This window comes from Eutrigla gurnardus, assembly GCF_963514095.1.
Source record: "Eutrigla gurnardus genome assembly, chromosome: 6".
Classification (NCBI taxonomy): Eukaryota; Metazoa; Chordata; class Actinopteri; order Perciformes; family Triglidae; genus Eutrigla; species Eutrigla gurnardus.
This window is the reverse complement of record NC_139920.1, coordinates 9934580-9949328: the sequence shown is the minus strand read 5'-3', so window position 1 is coordinate 9949328 and position 14749 is coordinate 9934580. Positions and strand designations below refer to the sequence as shown.

At 42.6% G+C, this 14749-nt stretch overlaps 1 pseudogene across 1 annotated transcript; it reads left to right on the top strand.

Annotated features, from left to right (window-relative positions):
* Positions 1-376: 376 nt before the first annotated feature.
* On the top strand, positions 377-7468 carry LOC311015263 (peptide-N(4)-(N-acetyl-beta-glucosaminyl)asparagine amidase-like; annotated as a pseudogene). Its single transcript, XR_014599459.1, has 10 exons — positions 377-487; positions 1240-1371; positions 1564-1589; positions 2492-2613; positions 3445-3585; positions 3909-4019; positions 4111-4296; positions 5801-5986; positions 7105-7135; positions 7226-7468. The product of XR_014599459.1 is annotated as a peptide-N(4)-(N-acetyl-beta-glucosaminyl)asparagine amidase-like (transcript).
* Positions 7469-14749: the final 7281 nt, after the last annotated feature.

The following is a 14749-nucleotide window of genomic DNA, read 5'->3' as shown; positions in this document are numbered from 1 at the left end:
GTCAACTCGTTTACCTCATGGTGATGTGCCTGTGTTTTGTGGCAACCCACTTGATTTCAGGTCTTTTTTGAAGGCATTTGAACATGTTATAGACTCAAAAACTGACAACAATGCAGATAAACTCTTCTTCTTGGAGCAGTTTACAAAGGGTGAGCCACATGACCTGGTGAAAAGCTGCCATATGCCCTCTGGCCGGGGCTATAGAGAAGCAGTGCGCCTACTGGAGGACCGCTATGGAAACCCCCTTAAGATTGCAACAGTACTCATTGATAAATTGTTAAATTGGCCGCAGATTAAATATGAAGATGCCAAATCCCTCCACAGTTTTTCCCTTTTTCTTGTGACCTGCATAAATGCTTTGGGAGATGTTGAATATATGGAGGAACTGGATAACCCGGCCAACATGAGAGTGGTGGTTGCAAAACTCCCCTATAAAATGAGAGAAAAATGGAGAGCTGTGGCCTTTGACATCACAGAGCAAAGCCGGGTAAGATTTGTGGATCTGGCAACCTTTGTGGACAAAGAGGCAAGACTAGCAAATTACCCCCTCTTTGGCGACCTGCATGGAATGGCAGGTGAAGGAAAAGAGAGAAAAATACCTGTTGCTGTAAAAATGTCAAAGAAAGAAAATCCAAGAGGAAGTAGTTTTGCCACCAGCAGTGCAGTGAAGCTGTCAATACAAGCAACAGGCCCACCGCATCATGTAACAATGCTGCCCTCACCAGGCCATGTCTGTATTGCAGGAAAAATCCTGCAATGGCTGAGTGTCACCAAATCCTAGAAAAATCACACAAAGAGAAGGTGGACTTTTTATGAAAGAATGGCATATGTTTCGGCTGTCTATTGAGGGGGCATCTTAGCAAAAATTGCAGCAGAAGAATGATATGTCAGGTGTGCTCACAAAAACACCCAAGCTTGTCGTACATTCATAAAGATGGAAATGTTACAAAGCTAACTAACACAGGCTGTCAAACTGAATACACTGAAAATCAGCAAACAATTTCAAGTGCTCTCGTTGGTCTGGATGAGGAAGCGTCTCTCGCTACTGGGGCCGGAGACAGCTGCACCCTGGCAATTCTTGCGTGCATTTATTACATTTTTTTTTAATCCAGTGGGTTATAGTAACCTACTAATTACAAAAAAATGCCATGTGATGTGTATTCAATAACAGACATTTCTAAGTTATCTCCAACCCAATCCTGTCTAACATATCTCAACAAATGTGTTCTCTACCTGTAGGATAATGCATGGGAGAAACAGTCTGGGAGAACGTCTGGAAAAGATCCAGAGACCCAGAAGGCAGGGACCCCAGAGAACTGCCATCCTGACATTCCTGAAGGTTTTCATGGTTTTCAGTCTCAGATGCACAATGTACCAAGTCAATTCTGTGTATCATGTTGAGGCGTTGATGCTCATAGAACAGGGGTTTTCAAATTGTAGGCCTCCCCTTGGACAAACCCTGACTATTTTGTGAATATTTGACTTTGTTTCAAAATTAACTAATTCATTAAATGTGTTTATAAATATGGAGCCTGTCTGATTTTTCCTGTTCTGCTGTTGCAGATGGTTCATCTTTTGGAGAGGCATAAGTTAGAGCAGTTAGCATCTGTTAGCATTACATTAGATATCGCAAGCAGTCCAGATAGTTTTAGCCGATGGCCTGCTAAGTTGGCATCACTGATGTCAGATAGATTGAATGAATGACATCTTTATTATGGTGTCCTGCATATTAATATGCCCAGTCCCCATGGGCTTACAAAACACCATAAGTCAGGATTTATAAACCAAAAAGGAAACTGATATCTCATCAAATCTGATTTTCACCAGTAATGGTAGTGAAAACAACACCCATGATCATGATCTGTACTTCACAGAAAAATCTAGTACTTTCTGTAAAATATATATATATTTTTTTTTACAGTAGTTTTCAGTGAATTACTTTGATGTATGATGCATGTATGTTTTATTTATACCATTATTTACCCTTTTAAAAAACACTTTGAACACATGATTAATTACCTGCAATTTTAAGGAAAACATGTTGAATGACTGGTGATTTCTGTAATTTTGTATGTCTTTGTTATCATGGACAGCAATCTGTAAATTAATACCTCACATTTAATGTAAAATGACATTCAAATCTTTACAAATATAATAAATTGCTATTGAAAACATAATTTTAACATTATCTTAAATCATGGTAAATTACCTGGAATTTTAATGGCAAAAATTTAAATTACTCCCAATATGATGGCAATAATGCCTCAAAACTGCTCCTTCAACTTTACTAGGATTAAGTTGCTGAAAGAGGTAGGCAAGTTTTTACTGTTTGTACATTTCAATGTTAAAAACTGAGTTTTATTTCGCTGTTTAAAGTAGTATGGAGTAAAAAAAATCCGGAAAACAGTCAGAGTATGAATGAACTTGACCACAAAGTACATGGAGAATAATGAATGATTTACATGCTTGTTTTCTGTGATGTTAATACCAGGTACAACAATCCTGAGAAGCTTCTTGAAACCAGGAGGGGGCGCTGCGGGGGGTGGGCTAACCGTTTCACACTGTGCTGCAGAGCCGTCGGCCTTGAGGCCAGATATATCTGGGACAGCACGGGTATGTACATGACTGACAAATTTGGCTCTTGGATAGATAGTTAGATGCCTTATTTATCCTGAGGGAAATGTATGCATTACTGATTACATTTTCTGCTCTGCTTCGCAAGAAAGCCTGAGACATATTAGTAGGGAAAGTTGTTGACAAGGCGTCCTGAATAATAGTCAGTTATTTAGAAGGAGAAAAAACATCAACTCAAGGTCCCGTTAAAAGTTTTTTTCTGGAGCAGTCACCCACATCTTATGCTCTTCATCATCTTAGAGCTTAGAGCTGCAATGTGTAGTTGATTAATTTAATCATTGAACAGTTATCTGGAACTAAATTGATAATTGATCAATCATTTTGAGTCATTTTTTTAAGAAAATCAATCTCTGCTTCTGGCATCTCAAAGGTGAATATTTTTCCTTTAGTTTCCTTTGTCTTTGACAATAGCAAACTGGATATCTTTGAGTTTTGGATATTTGTCACACAAATCAAGATGAAGATGTCACCTTGGGCTCTGAGAAAATGCAATGAGCATGTTTTATTTCCTGATATCTGACAGACAAAACAATACTTGCAAACTCTCTTCACAAGGTCAAGAATGAACTTACACCGTCTCCAAGAATAGAATTCTGTGAAACACCGAACCAGTTACTTTGAATATTCTACAATGAGAATTAGTACCAATCTAAGATATTGATATTGGCAAGCTTTATATATTTGGAATCATTTTTACGACATCACAAAATGCTGTACTGTCATAGTTGCTCTGATGTCAGAGCGATTCATGCAGTGTGTAAAGTGTGTGAAAGGCTCAGTGACGATCAGTTGGGCTCTCTGATGTTTCAGACCACGTGTGGACAGAGATTTACTCGGCCTCTCAGCGTTGCTGGCTGCACTGTGACTCATGTGAGAATGGCTGTGATAAGCCTCTCCTGTATGAGGTTGGCTGGGGGAAGAAACTACGTTCTGGCTTTCTCTAAAGACCAGGTCAGACAAATGGATACAACATACTACTACTGTGGCTTATAATAAGTTTGTAGATAGACACTGATATAGATCCAGTTTTATTTTTACTTTGGATTTTTGCCGATTCCCACATGTCCTTTGTACTTTGCCTCAAATGCATTCGATTATTTATCATCATGCAAGTGCACACAAAATGTTAATCAATGCGATAGTTATGATTTTCAGTACACTTTCATCTGTACTCTTAGTACCCTCCTTTGGGCCCACCAGCAAAGAACTGTGTATGGTTTTGCTGTGGTTTAGAAATTAATTCTCAAGTGACGTCCAATGTTTTTGTGATGCAGGTAGTTGATGTGACGTGGAGGTATTCCTGCAAACATCTGGAGGTTTTGTCGAGAAGGACCAAGGTTCAGGAGGCCTGGCTGCTGCACACCATTAATGGACTCAATGCCTCGGTAAATCTTAACCCTTTAAACCCTTGCATTTAAGACTGATTTCCATGGCGAGTCCGACGTAAAGCACTTTCCTTCTGCTCTGATATTGAAGAGGCAGCAGTCGCTGAGTCCAGACAGGAAGAAGGAGCTGACAGAGAGGTTGCTCGTCGAGCTGGTGGAGTTTATTTCCCCAAAGACACCCAAACCAGGAGAGCTGGGCGGACGTGACTCTGGCTCTCTGGCCTGGAGGATAGCACGGGGGGAGACCAGAAATGCTAAATCAGGGACCTCCTTACAAGAACAGTTTGTCATATACAATAAATGAACCCGTTATAATTGATTACTGCCCTCAGCATTGTGTATCTACTGATATTGGCAGTTGTAGTTGCCTGATGTGACCACAGGAGGGTGCTTTGTGTATGCTGGGAAACAGACAGATTAGAATTTCTCCGACACGGATGCTGCCGTGAAAAATTGCAGAGCAAGATTGTGGATGTGTTGTGAAAGAGTACGGTTTTATTTTCACAGTACGACTGTACGTTTTTTATGTTTTCCCGAGGGAGTGCCCGCACGACTGTAGCCGGACCAGATGCTTTGTTTTGTATTCTAACAGAGGACTCCGGTGAGTTGTTGTACTATGTTATGGCGATACGCTACTATGCTAAGTTGCTAACGGCTAATGAGACGTGAATTTTCCGTTGTTATTAATGCGGGAAGTTAAACACTTATGTCATAAAACCAATCGAAGTTGATTGTAAATGTTCTTAAGATGTTGTAATGAGTCAATATGCTAAGTTTTGAGTTGGGAAAAGTGCATTTATTTTACGAGTGCCAGGGTAATTTTCGCTGCGTCATTCCGACGCCATGTTCAATGTTAGTAAGTGAAAAGGGGCTCAGTGTGTGCTAAAGCGACATATGTGCTCACACACAGGTTTTCGCTGATTTTTGCAATATGGTGTGTTCAAATTCATTTTTGAATTGATGTGAGATGTATTTTGTGAATGTAAATAAGAAACATGAAGATTAGAATTGATTTGTATAACATGATTCTTCATACAGTACTGTTACATAGACACATTAATGGTGACTCGAGGTTTTAATATCTCATCCTACCTATTATTTTGTGGGCAGTATTGTTGGTTACATTCAGATAGATATAATTCGGTACAGAAATGCATGACTGCTGGTGACTTTGTGTCTATGCAGATTGTTTTTTTTGTTGGTTGCCAGTGCTGGATCTGCGTCGTTATCAACGGTGATTTCAACCAGGTTTTTCAACCGAGGCCTGCCGGGGTCGAAGGGGAAACCACATCCTTCACCTTCATCGCTGCATGAAGAGTCGCATGTACTTGGAGCCTGAGCAGCGCAGCAACCATCCATTACACACATACTACCCGGGTAGAACACATACACTGAAAAGACTTGGAGTGACACGAATACGGATTCGCCTTAACTTTTGACTGGACACATTGAACTTTACCATCAGAACAGCTACAAGCTGAGAGGACAATTTATTTTATTTTTGTTTATTATTTTTTATTTATGATTCCATTGGGGATTTTGAATCTCAACTGTTCTCAACTTGATTTTGATGTTTTGAGAATAAATATACATGTGTTTACTACATACTTACCTTCCCTCGCTCCTTGAGACGAATTAGAACACAGTGTTCATCTTAAGTGATCTTAGTAAATCACAGAGGGTTACAGAAGCTTTATGTATCATAGCTTGATAACCTAATAGCTGGATGCCTAATACTCATCTGTATTTGACTAAAAGAGTTTGTGTTTCGTTTCTGTCAGGCTGTGGGTTATGTGTTCACTCCCACTGAGAAAGAGAAGAGTGACGGGTTGCTGCATGTGCGCTACAGTGCCTCCAAAGACCAGTACTGTCGGCTGTCCAACAACTCTGAGGTCATTCAGAGATGGGATCAGTGTGTGTGGCAGAAGTAGTCGGTCTTCAGAAAGGTGGAGGATGACTGGCAGATGGTACGTTTTTTTATTGTTTGATTAATTTGAACTATATTTTTTTCAGTGTGGCTCATGATAGGAAATATATTCTTAATGCTATTGGGGAGGTGAGAACTTAAAATGTAATAACTCAAAATAAGTGAGAATACTCTATAAAAATAACTCGTCATCCATCTTGAATTATAAATGTCATCATACTCCCATTTAGTTCTAAACAGCACAGAAAACTTCACTCATCAAGGAGAAGCTATTAAATGCTAATTCAGCATTGTTTATTATTATGCACACATAAAGTTTTGGTACTTGTGTTGAATAGATGCTAAGCCTAGCAGCCTTTAAATCTCAGCCTAGAGATTCTGTCCTGTACCTCCTGCCAGATGGCATACATGTGGGAAACCCTGTGTTGGGAGTGGGTGGAGTCTTTGATAATACTGTAGGCTCTGCTATGGTATCTGTGGTGGTAGATGCCCTGCAGAGATGATAGAGGCACCCTGATGATCTTCTCAGCAGTCTTTACCACTCTCTGCAGGCTTTGCGGTCCATAATGGTGCACTAAACACAAAAATCAGCTGAGGCTGATGGGAATGCTAATAGTCTTGCATGTACTGTATTTAGTCATATGCCAAAGTATTGGGGGGGGGGGGGGGGGGGGAATACAATCTTGACCAGAAGATGGTGGTAGATTAAAGTTCACCCAGGTCAATTAGGATTCATCCTTTGGAGACCATGAATATCTGGACGTTTTTGTGGAAGAGGCAAAGAAACATCAAGCATAATATACCTTATTTTTACAAGCTAACTAGTATTCACCTTAATGAGTGACTGATTTGTTAAACTGGTGGAGTGCGCTTTAAAAAACACACAAGAACACTTTAGAACCATTAGAATATGTTAAATAGGCCTCATTTGCATTTTTAAATAAGTTGTAGTCATTGTTTGATTAAATCAGACTGTGTAGAACCACGCCGAGACACAAGAGTGGGTGTTAATGGTCTGAGAAGGCACCTTCTGTTTTTTCACAGAAGAGTCAACGCACCGAAACAAGCACTTAGATGCTGCAGTTCGTTTGATGTTATTGTGAACATGACTGAGATGAGGAAATAAGACCTACACTGGTTTAAAATAATAAGGGGCAGGCAGGCCAGATTACTACAGAGTTCTCTGGAGGTATGGCTATGTAATAGATATTCTGATTAAAATACAACGTGTGACATGATCCCTTCCTTATAATTTCCTGTCCTGCGTTTGAACCATCAGATGGGAAGATGCAGTCGTTTCAGAGTCTGTCCGGATCCTTGGAGTTCAGGGTGGTAGCGTCACTCAGTGGTGGAGAAGAAGAGACGTCCTGGCAGCACTCCCAGCTCTTCAGGCAAAGCTTTAAGGAGACGGAGGAGCCCTCATTTGAACTCCTCATCCATTTAGAAGATGCTTAACAATTGTGAAAATGATGTCGCCCAATTATTTTTCAGTGTTGTCCACTTTGACAAGTTCAGAGCTTAATTATGTGGATGATAGTTTTGTATGATAACAAATCGGTGCAAAATATAAAATTTTTGCAGGCTGGTAGCTTAGCAGGGTATCGTTTGAATAAAGCACCTTGTTTACATAATCCATAGTTCAGGGAGCAATAGGAGTTCCCTCGCACGTATTTCTTCCCTGCATTATTGCTCAGAATCCCTCTGCGTGTCACCAGGTACGATGAGGAGAGCGTGACCTGCGGAGCCGCTCAGGTCAGTCCCTAGGGTCAAAGGGCACCAAGGGGAGTGCCGGCGTTCGCCCGGCTGCCGCCAGCTGGAAGTGAGGTGTAGTGCTGACTCTTAATGACTTCCAGTTCATTATAACAGGGTCTAACAGTGGGGCACAAGGGGATGAAAAAGAACCAGATTTTTTTTTTTTTTTTTATCCCAGCTATTCGACGGAGGACTGCTCCCTGTCTCCACATTTCACTGAGAGTTCACAGGGGGCGACAAGGGGGAGGAAGGAGGGGAGGGGAATCAACAATGTGGTCGTGTGTGGAGAGTTTAAAGACTGGCGTTTGGCGTCGCTTGTATGAATGACTAACTAAAAATGTAGATGTTATGTTGATGGTGGGGTCAATGTCTCAGCAGCAGTGACGACAGTTCCCACCCAAGCTCAAGCTCCCGATTACGTTAAGGAGAACCTTCCCAAAATACTAAATGATAGAATGGGAGAAACATGGACGATAACTTGATAGAGAATATTCAAAAAGAAGATCCCTCTCCTTGGATGACTGTGGATGGTAAAATGGTCTGGGCGTGCGGCCTGTGGTATTTGCATATCATGAATATTCAGTGTCTCAGAATTCCTCCATGAGGAGAGAGCAGTGGATGTCCTTAGAGCCCAATTTCAGAGTTTTTTTTTTGCTTTTTATTTGGGGAAACAATGTTAAACAAAATATTAGGCATTGCAGATTATTTTTATATACTTAAAAACATGCCTGGAGGGGGTCTTTAAACTAGACCCACCACACAGGTGCTAAAAAAGAAGGAGCTCTGTGAGATTAATAAGTGACCTGGAAAAGGCAAGATAGAGGGATCTAACTAATAAAAAGAGTATAAAGATACAATACTGATAATAAGCAGTACTAAATGTGTATAGACAGCAAAAATAATTTCATGTTTTTTTATGTTTATTATTGGTATGCAAGGGGAGTTCATTAAGATTGATTGTATTCAGTGCTGAACCCCATTGCACTTTTTACTTACTTTTTGCTTGAATATTAAATAGATAAGTTGCATTTTGAGTTATTGTCAGATCTGCTGCATCTTAATCTTAAATATTAATGTGTTGGGAATGTATGCATTCTTAGCTGCCAGCTGTTTATTTCCTGTAACTACTGACATAGTTACAAAGCTTTGTCATTTGTAAAGAATGTATCGTTTAAATAATGATTAAGGTGAATTTAAAGTTAAAAGGGCTCAGTATGCTCACCCATCAATCAAGGCTAAAGTCCATGATCAAGAGTTTATTTACTCTAAAACAAGGGGTGTCTGTCAATGGATGAAGAAAAGGTAGTGAAAGCAGAAGCATTCATGTAACCCCCCCCCCCCCCCCCCCCATCCCTAGTCCTCCTCAGTGTGGATTTCTGGAGCCAGGCATGAGCTTTTTGAACCAAGACTACTACTTCTTCTTGGGGCTTTGGTTCTGAAGGTGGTCCAGCTGGGACCTCAAGGAGCTCTCGGTGGTCTCCCACTGCTCCTCCTTCTCCCGGAGAGTCTGCTTGACGCTCTCCGTGGCCTGAAGGAGGGAGGATCTCTCTTGCTGAAAGATCATGTGCTTGTTGGTGAGCTGATCATTAAAACCGTCCTTGAGGTAGTCCAGCTGGGACCTCAATGAGCTCTCGGTGGTCTCCCACTGCTCCTCCTTCTCCTGGAGAGTCTGCTTGACGCTCTCCATGGCCTGAAGGAGGGAGGATTTCTCCTGCTGGAAGATGCCGCTGTTCGCTCTCGAGCTGATCTTGGAATCCCTTTTTGAGATCAGCCACGAAGTTCTTCCAGTCTTTGAGCTCATCTCCCACCTGGGCTACACGGTGTCTCTGCATCATTTTGCATCGTTGGTCAAGCGCTGACTTCTCCTGAAAGCGGAGGCGCTCAGTCTGCAGCAGCTCTTCTGATGCTTTCAGAGCTGCTGCCATCGTGCTGGTCTCCGCTTTCTGCTGCTCTATCTTGGCCGCATACGATCTGTTCCGGGTGCGCCTCTGCTCGGCCTCCTTCTTTTGGTTGGTCCCCATGACCCTCAGCTGGGAATGGTAATACATGCAGGCTTGTGTCAGCTCCGCTTTGAGCTCCTGCTGCTGCTGCTCAGCTTTCTGCAGAGCAGCCGTGAGCTCCCTGATGCTCTCCTGTTCCTTCCTGGTACAGGAGAACATCTCCAGGTCAGATGCAGGGGGAGCATGCACCCTGATGTCTTGACATGCGGGGGGGGGGCACACACCCTGACAGATGCAGGGGGGGGGCACTCGCCTTGATGTCCTGAGATGCAGGGGGGCCACACACCCTGAAAGATGCAAGGGGGACACTCACCCTGATGTCCCGAGATGCAGGGCGGCCACACACCCTGAAAGATGCAGGGGGGGCACGCACCCAGATAGATGCAGGGGGGGCTGGTCTAGCCAGAGCTGTACTGTAGCTGGGCTTTCAGGCTATTTATCTCCCTCTGCATCTGCTCCTTCTCGGAGCTCCACTGGTCATTGTCGTGGAGCTCATCGAGGAAATCCTGGAGCCGGTCTTTGCGGACTTCGAGGAGGACTCTCCCTTCGTTCTTGCTGGAGATGAGTCTCGCCTCGTCGTCCTTGAACTCGCATCTCGCTTGTGCCTCCAGTGAACTAAGGTAGAAGTTCACTGGGGTTTCTAGCTGCAGACGGTCCATGTTTTGCTGGTCTACGCTTTGGTTCTTCTGCACTCTAAAAAAGGATTCAGGAGATTAGTTAGTATTACTTAAAAACATGAGCTTTTTCAGCATAAAAAATACAATTTGTTACATGTCCATTGTTTTATTGAGTTGATAACTTACTTAATGAAGTTCATCAAAGGATTTCTTAACATTTTACTTAACAGAAAAACTGTAACTGCCATGTCTAATTTATTGTGTCTGTTTTATTTAAGTGAAATAAGTAGGGCTGCAACAACGAATTGATAAAATTGATTACTAAAAGCGTTGGCAATGGATTTAGTCATCGATTCGTTGAGTCGCGCGATTATTAATACGTCACTCGTAGACGCGGAAGTGTTTACAGAAGCCGGTGCCAACAGGTCGATGCTTCATGCGCGCCCACACTGAGCCTTCCGCGCGCTATAGTGTGCCACAACTTTTATTATTGGACATGAAACATGGCGGAGGCGGAGAAAACGGTTAGACCGAAATCCTCCAAAGTGTGGACTATAAGGGTAAAAACGTGCCCTCCACCTCCTCTGTTCTCCTCTCGTCTCCTTTCCTCCCCTCCTCCTCCTGCTCTCCTCTCTCTGAAAGACAAATATGAGTAAAAGGGAGTTAAAGTCTAGAAAATCTCATAATCAGGAATAAAATGATACTCACCTTTTTATATAAGGGTACAAACGTGCCCTCCACCTCCTCTGTTCTCCTCTCCTTTCCTCCCCTCCTCTCCTCTCTCTGAAAGACAAATATAAGAAAAAGGGATTTAAAGTCTAGAAGATCTCATATCCAGAAATAAAATTATACTCACCTTTTAAACGAGGGTAAAAACGTGCCCTGTGTGATGGGAATTTCTTATTTAGTAGTTCATTATAGTATAATTAGTAGTTTGAGTAGTTTTAACTCATACTTTTCCAAGTGTCATGAGGTAACCTGTATTCTGCACTTATGTCATGTCATGTGTTACATGAGTTGTAAAATGCATCTTGTGACACCAGCACAGCTGGCAAGTCAATATGGATCTATGGACACTGATGAGTGGTTCAAACACCACATTCTGGACAAAGTTCTCCGTCTACACAAACAACGGAACAATGCTTCTCTGATGACACATCACAAACATCTGTATAAAAAGCCCTTCTCAAGACTGAAGACTTGGTCAGACTCTTAAGGAGTCTGCCCCTATCTGGCCAGATAGTTTGCTCTGAAGCTGTATGTCGGTGATGCGGTCCGCTTGGACACCCTGTTTGCGAGGGCTTTGACTTATTAGACTTTGTCTGTTTACAGTCTGTCTGTAGCGACTGCTAGCCTGTTTTTGGACTCTTTATAGAATAAATTACTAAAAGCGCTGTTAGGAGTTGTATTCTTATTTCTCATCAGGTGATCATAAACTGATTTCCACCACACCCTGCACCTCCTGTTTTTCTCCTCCTCCTCCTCTCATTTCCTCCCCTCCTTTCCTCCTCCTCCTACTCTTCTCTCTCTGAAAGACAAATATGAGAAAAAGGGAGTTAAAGTCTAGAAAATCTCATAATCAGAAATAAAATGATACTCACCTTTTTTATGAGGGTAAAAACGTGCCCTCCACCTCCTGTTTTTCTCCTCCTCTCCTTTCCTCCCCTCCTCTCCTCCTCCTCTGTAAAAAGGGATTTAAAGTCCAGAAAATCTCATAACCAGAAATTAAATGATACTCACCTTTATAATATGAGGGTAAAAACGTGCCCTCCACCTCCTCTGTTCTCTTCTCTCCTTTCCTCTCCTCCTGCTCTCCTCTCTCTGAAAGACAAATACAAGAAAAAGGGAGTTAAAGTCGAGAAAATCTCATAATCAGAAATAAAATGATACTCACCTTTTTATATAAGGGTACAAACGTGCCCTCCACCTCCTCTGTTCTCCTCTCCTTTCCTCCCCTCCTCTCCTCCTCCTCCTCTCCTCTCTCTCTGAAAGACAAATATAAGAAAAAGGGATTTAAAGTCTAGAAGATCTCATAACCAGAAATAAAATGATACTCACCTTTTTTATGAGGGTAAAAACGTGCCCTCCACCTCCTGTTTTTCTCCTCCTCTCCTTTCCTCCCCTCCTCTCCTCCTCCTCTGTAAAAAGGGATTTAAAGTCCAGAAAATCTCATAACCAGAAATTAAATGATACTCACCTTTTTATATAAGGGTACAAACGTGCCCTCCACCTCCTCTGTTCTCCTCTCCTTTCCTCCCCTCCTCTCCTCCTCCTCCTCTCCTCTCTCTGAAAGACAGATATAAGAACAAGGGATTTAAAGTCTAGAAGATCTCATAACCAGAAATAAAATGATACTCACCTTTTTATATAAGGGTACAAACGTGCCCTCAACCTCCTCTGTTCTCCTCTCCTTTCCTCCCCTCCTCTCCTCCTCCTCTCCCCCTCCTCCTCTCCTCTCTCTGAAAGACATATATAAGAAAAAGGGATTTAAAGTCTAGAAGATCTCATAACCAGAAATAAAATGATACTCACCTTTTTATATAAGGGTACAAACGTGCCCTCAACCTCCTCTGTTCTCCTCTCCTTTCCTCCTCTCCTCCTCCTCCTCTCCTCCTGCTCTCCTCTCTCTGAAAGACAGATACAAAGAAAAAGGGAGTTAAAGTCGAGAAAATCTCATAACCAGAAATAAAATGATACTCACCTTTTTATATAAGGGTACAAACGTGCCCTCCACCTCCTCTGTTCACCTTTCCTCCCCACCTCCTCTCCTCTCCTCTCCTCCTCCTCTCCTCTCTCTGAAAGACAAATATAAGAAAAAGGGAGTTAAAGTCTAGAAAATCTCATAATCAGAAATAAAATGATACTCGCCTTTTATATAAGGGTAAAAACGTGCCCTGCACCTCCTGTTTTTCTCCTCTCCTTTCCTCCCCTCCTCCTCCTCCCCTCTCCTCCTACTCTTCTCTCTCTGAAAGACAAATATGAGTAAAAGGGAGTTAAAGTCTAGAAAATCTCATAATCAGAAATAAAATGATACTCACCTTTTTATATAAGGGTACAAACGTGCCCTCCACCTCCTCTGTTCTCCTCTCCTTTCCTCCCCTCCTCTCCTCCTCCTCCTCTCCTCTCTCTGAAAGACAAATATAAGAACAAGGGATTTAAAGTCTAGAAGATCTCATAACCAGAAATAAAATGATACTCACCTTTTTATATAAGGGTACAAACGTGCCCTCAACCTCCTCTGTTCTCCTCTCCTTTCCTCATCTCCTCCTCCTCCTCTCCTCCTGCTCCTCTCCTCCTGCTCTCCTCTCTCTGAAAGACAAATACAAAGAAAAAGGGAGTTAAAGTCTAGAAAATCTCATAATCAGAAATAAAATGATACTCGCCTTTTTATATAAGGGTAAAAACGTGCCCTCCACCTCCTCCTCTCTTTCTCTCCTCCTGCTCTCCCCTCCTCTCCTCCCCTCTTTAATGCACCTCCCTCTAAGACTAACTAAACACTATAACTCCTCCCGTTTTGGACCCCTGTGATGGGTGTAGTGCTGCAATGCCAGCTTGACCACTAATTAGTCCCTTTTCTAGTCAGTGTGGAGGTCCTGAGGTCACTCCAGACTCTTCTTGGTCTCGGGTGGGCGTTGACAGACATGTGGACCTCATCAACATGGTGTCGCCATCCTTTTCCTTCTCTGCAAAGAGGAGCTTCACTTGGAGGACGTAACACGTTGGAGGTTCACGATTTCCCCCAAGATCCCACTCCCTCTGTGCAGACACCCGGACTGAGTCTGAGCAGAGACAAGGACACAGTTCTCCACACAGCAGGCCTTTCATCCAATCCACCTGAAGTCCACAACAGTTTCTCATTCAAGAGATATTGGATTCAAAGCAATCAATTCAACGTGATTCAAATAAAGGGAATCAAATATCAGTCACTTACCTTGGCAAACCGGTGGGCCAAGGCCAAGTGCGCCCTGTCCAGGCCAAAGTCCAGGCCATCCTGGATTATCCCGTCCCAAAAACCAGACGTGAGCTCCGCCGAATAAAAAAACATTTGTTTGGACCAATGCTTGTGATGTCGCTTCTCGTTCCTGTAAAGCTCTCCTCTGCAGCACACCTGTCCTGGCAGCCCCAAACTTCACCCGCCTGTTTAAGTTGGAGGTGGATGCCAGCGCCAGTGGGGCTGGAGCTGTGTTGCTGCAGGAGGATGAGAGAGGTATCGTTCATCCCCTTTGTTATTTCTCAAAAAAGTTCAGTGTTCCCAAACTTAACTATAGCACTGTAGAGAAGGAGGCTCTCTCCCTACTGTTGGCGTTACAGTATTTTGAGGTGTATCTTGGTTCCAGTGCTTTACCTATTTCAGTGTTCACCGACCACAACCCCTGCTGTTTTGAGCTTGTTAACTTGTGTCCCAACTTAGAATCCCAATTGTTGTTATCTTGT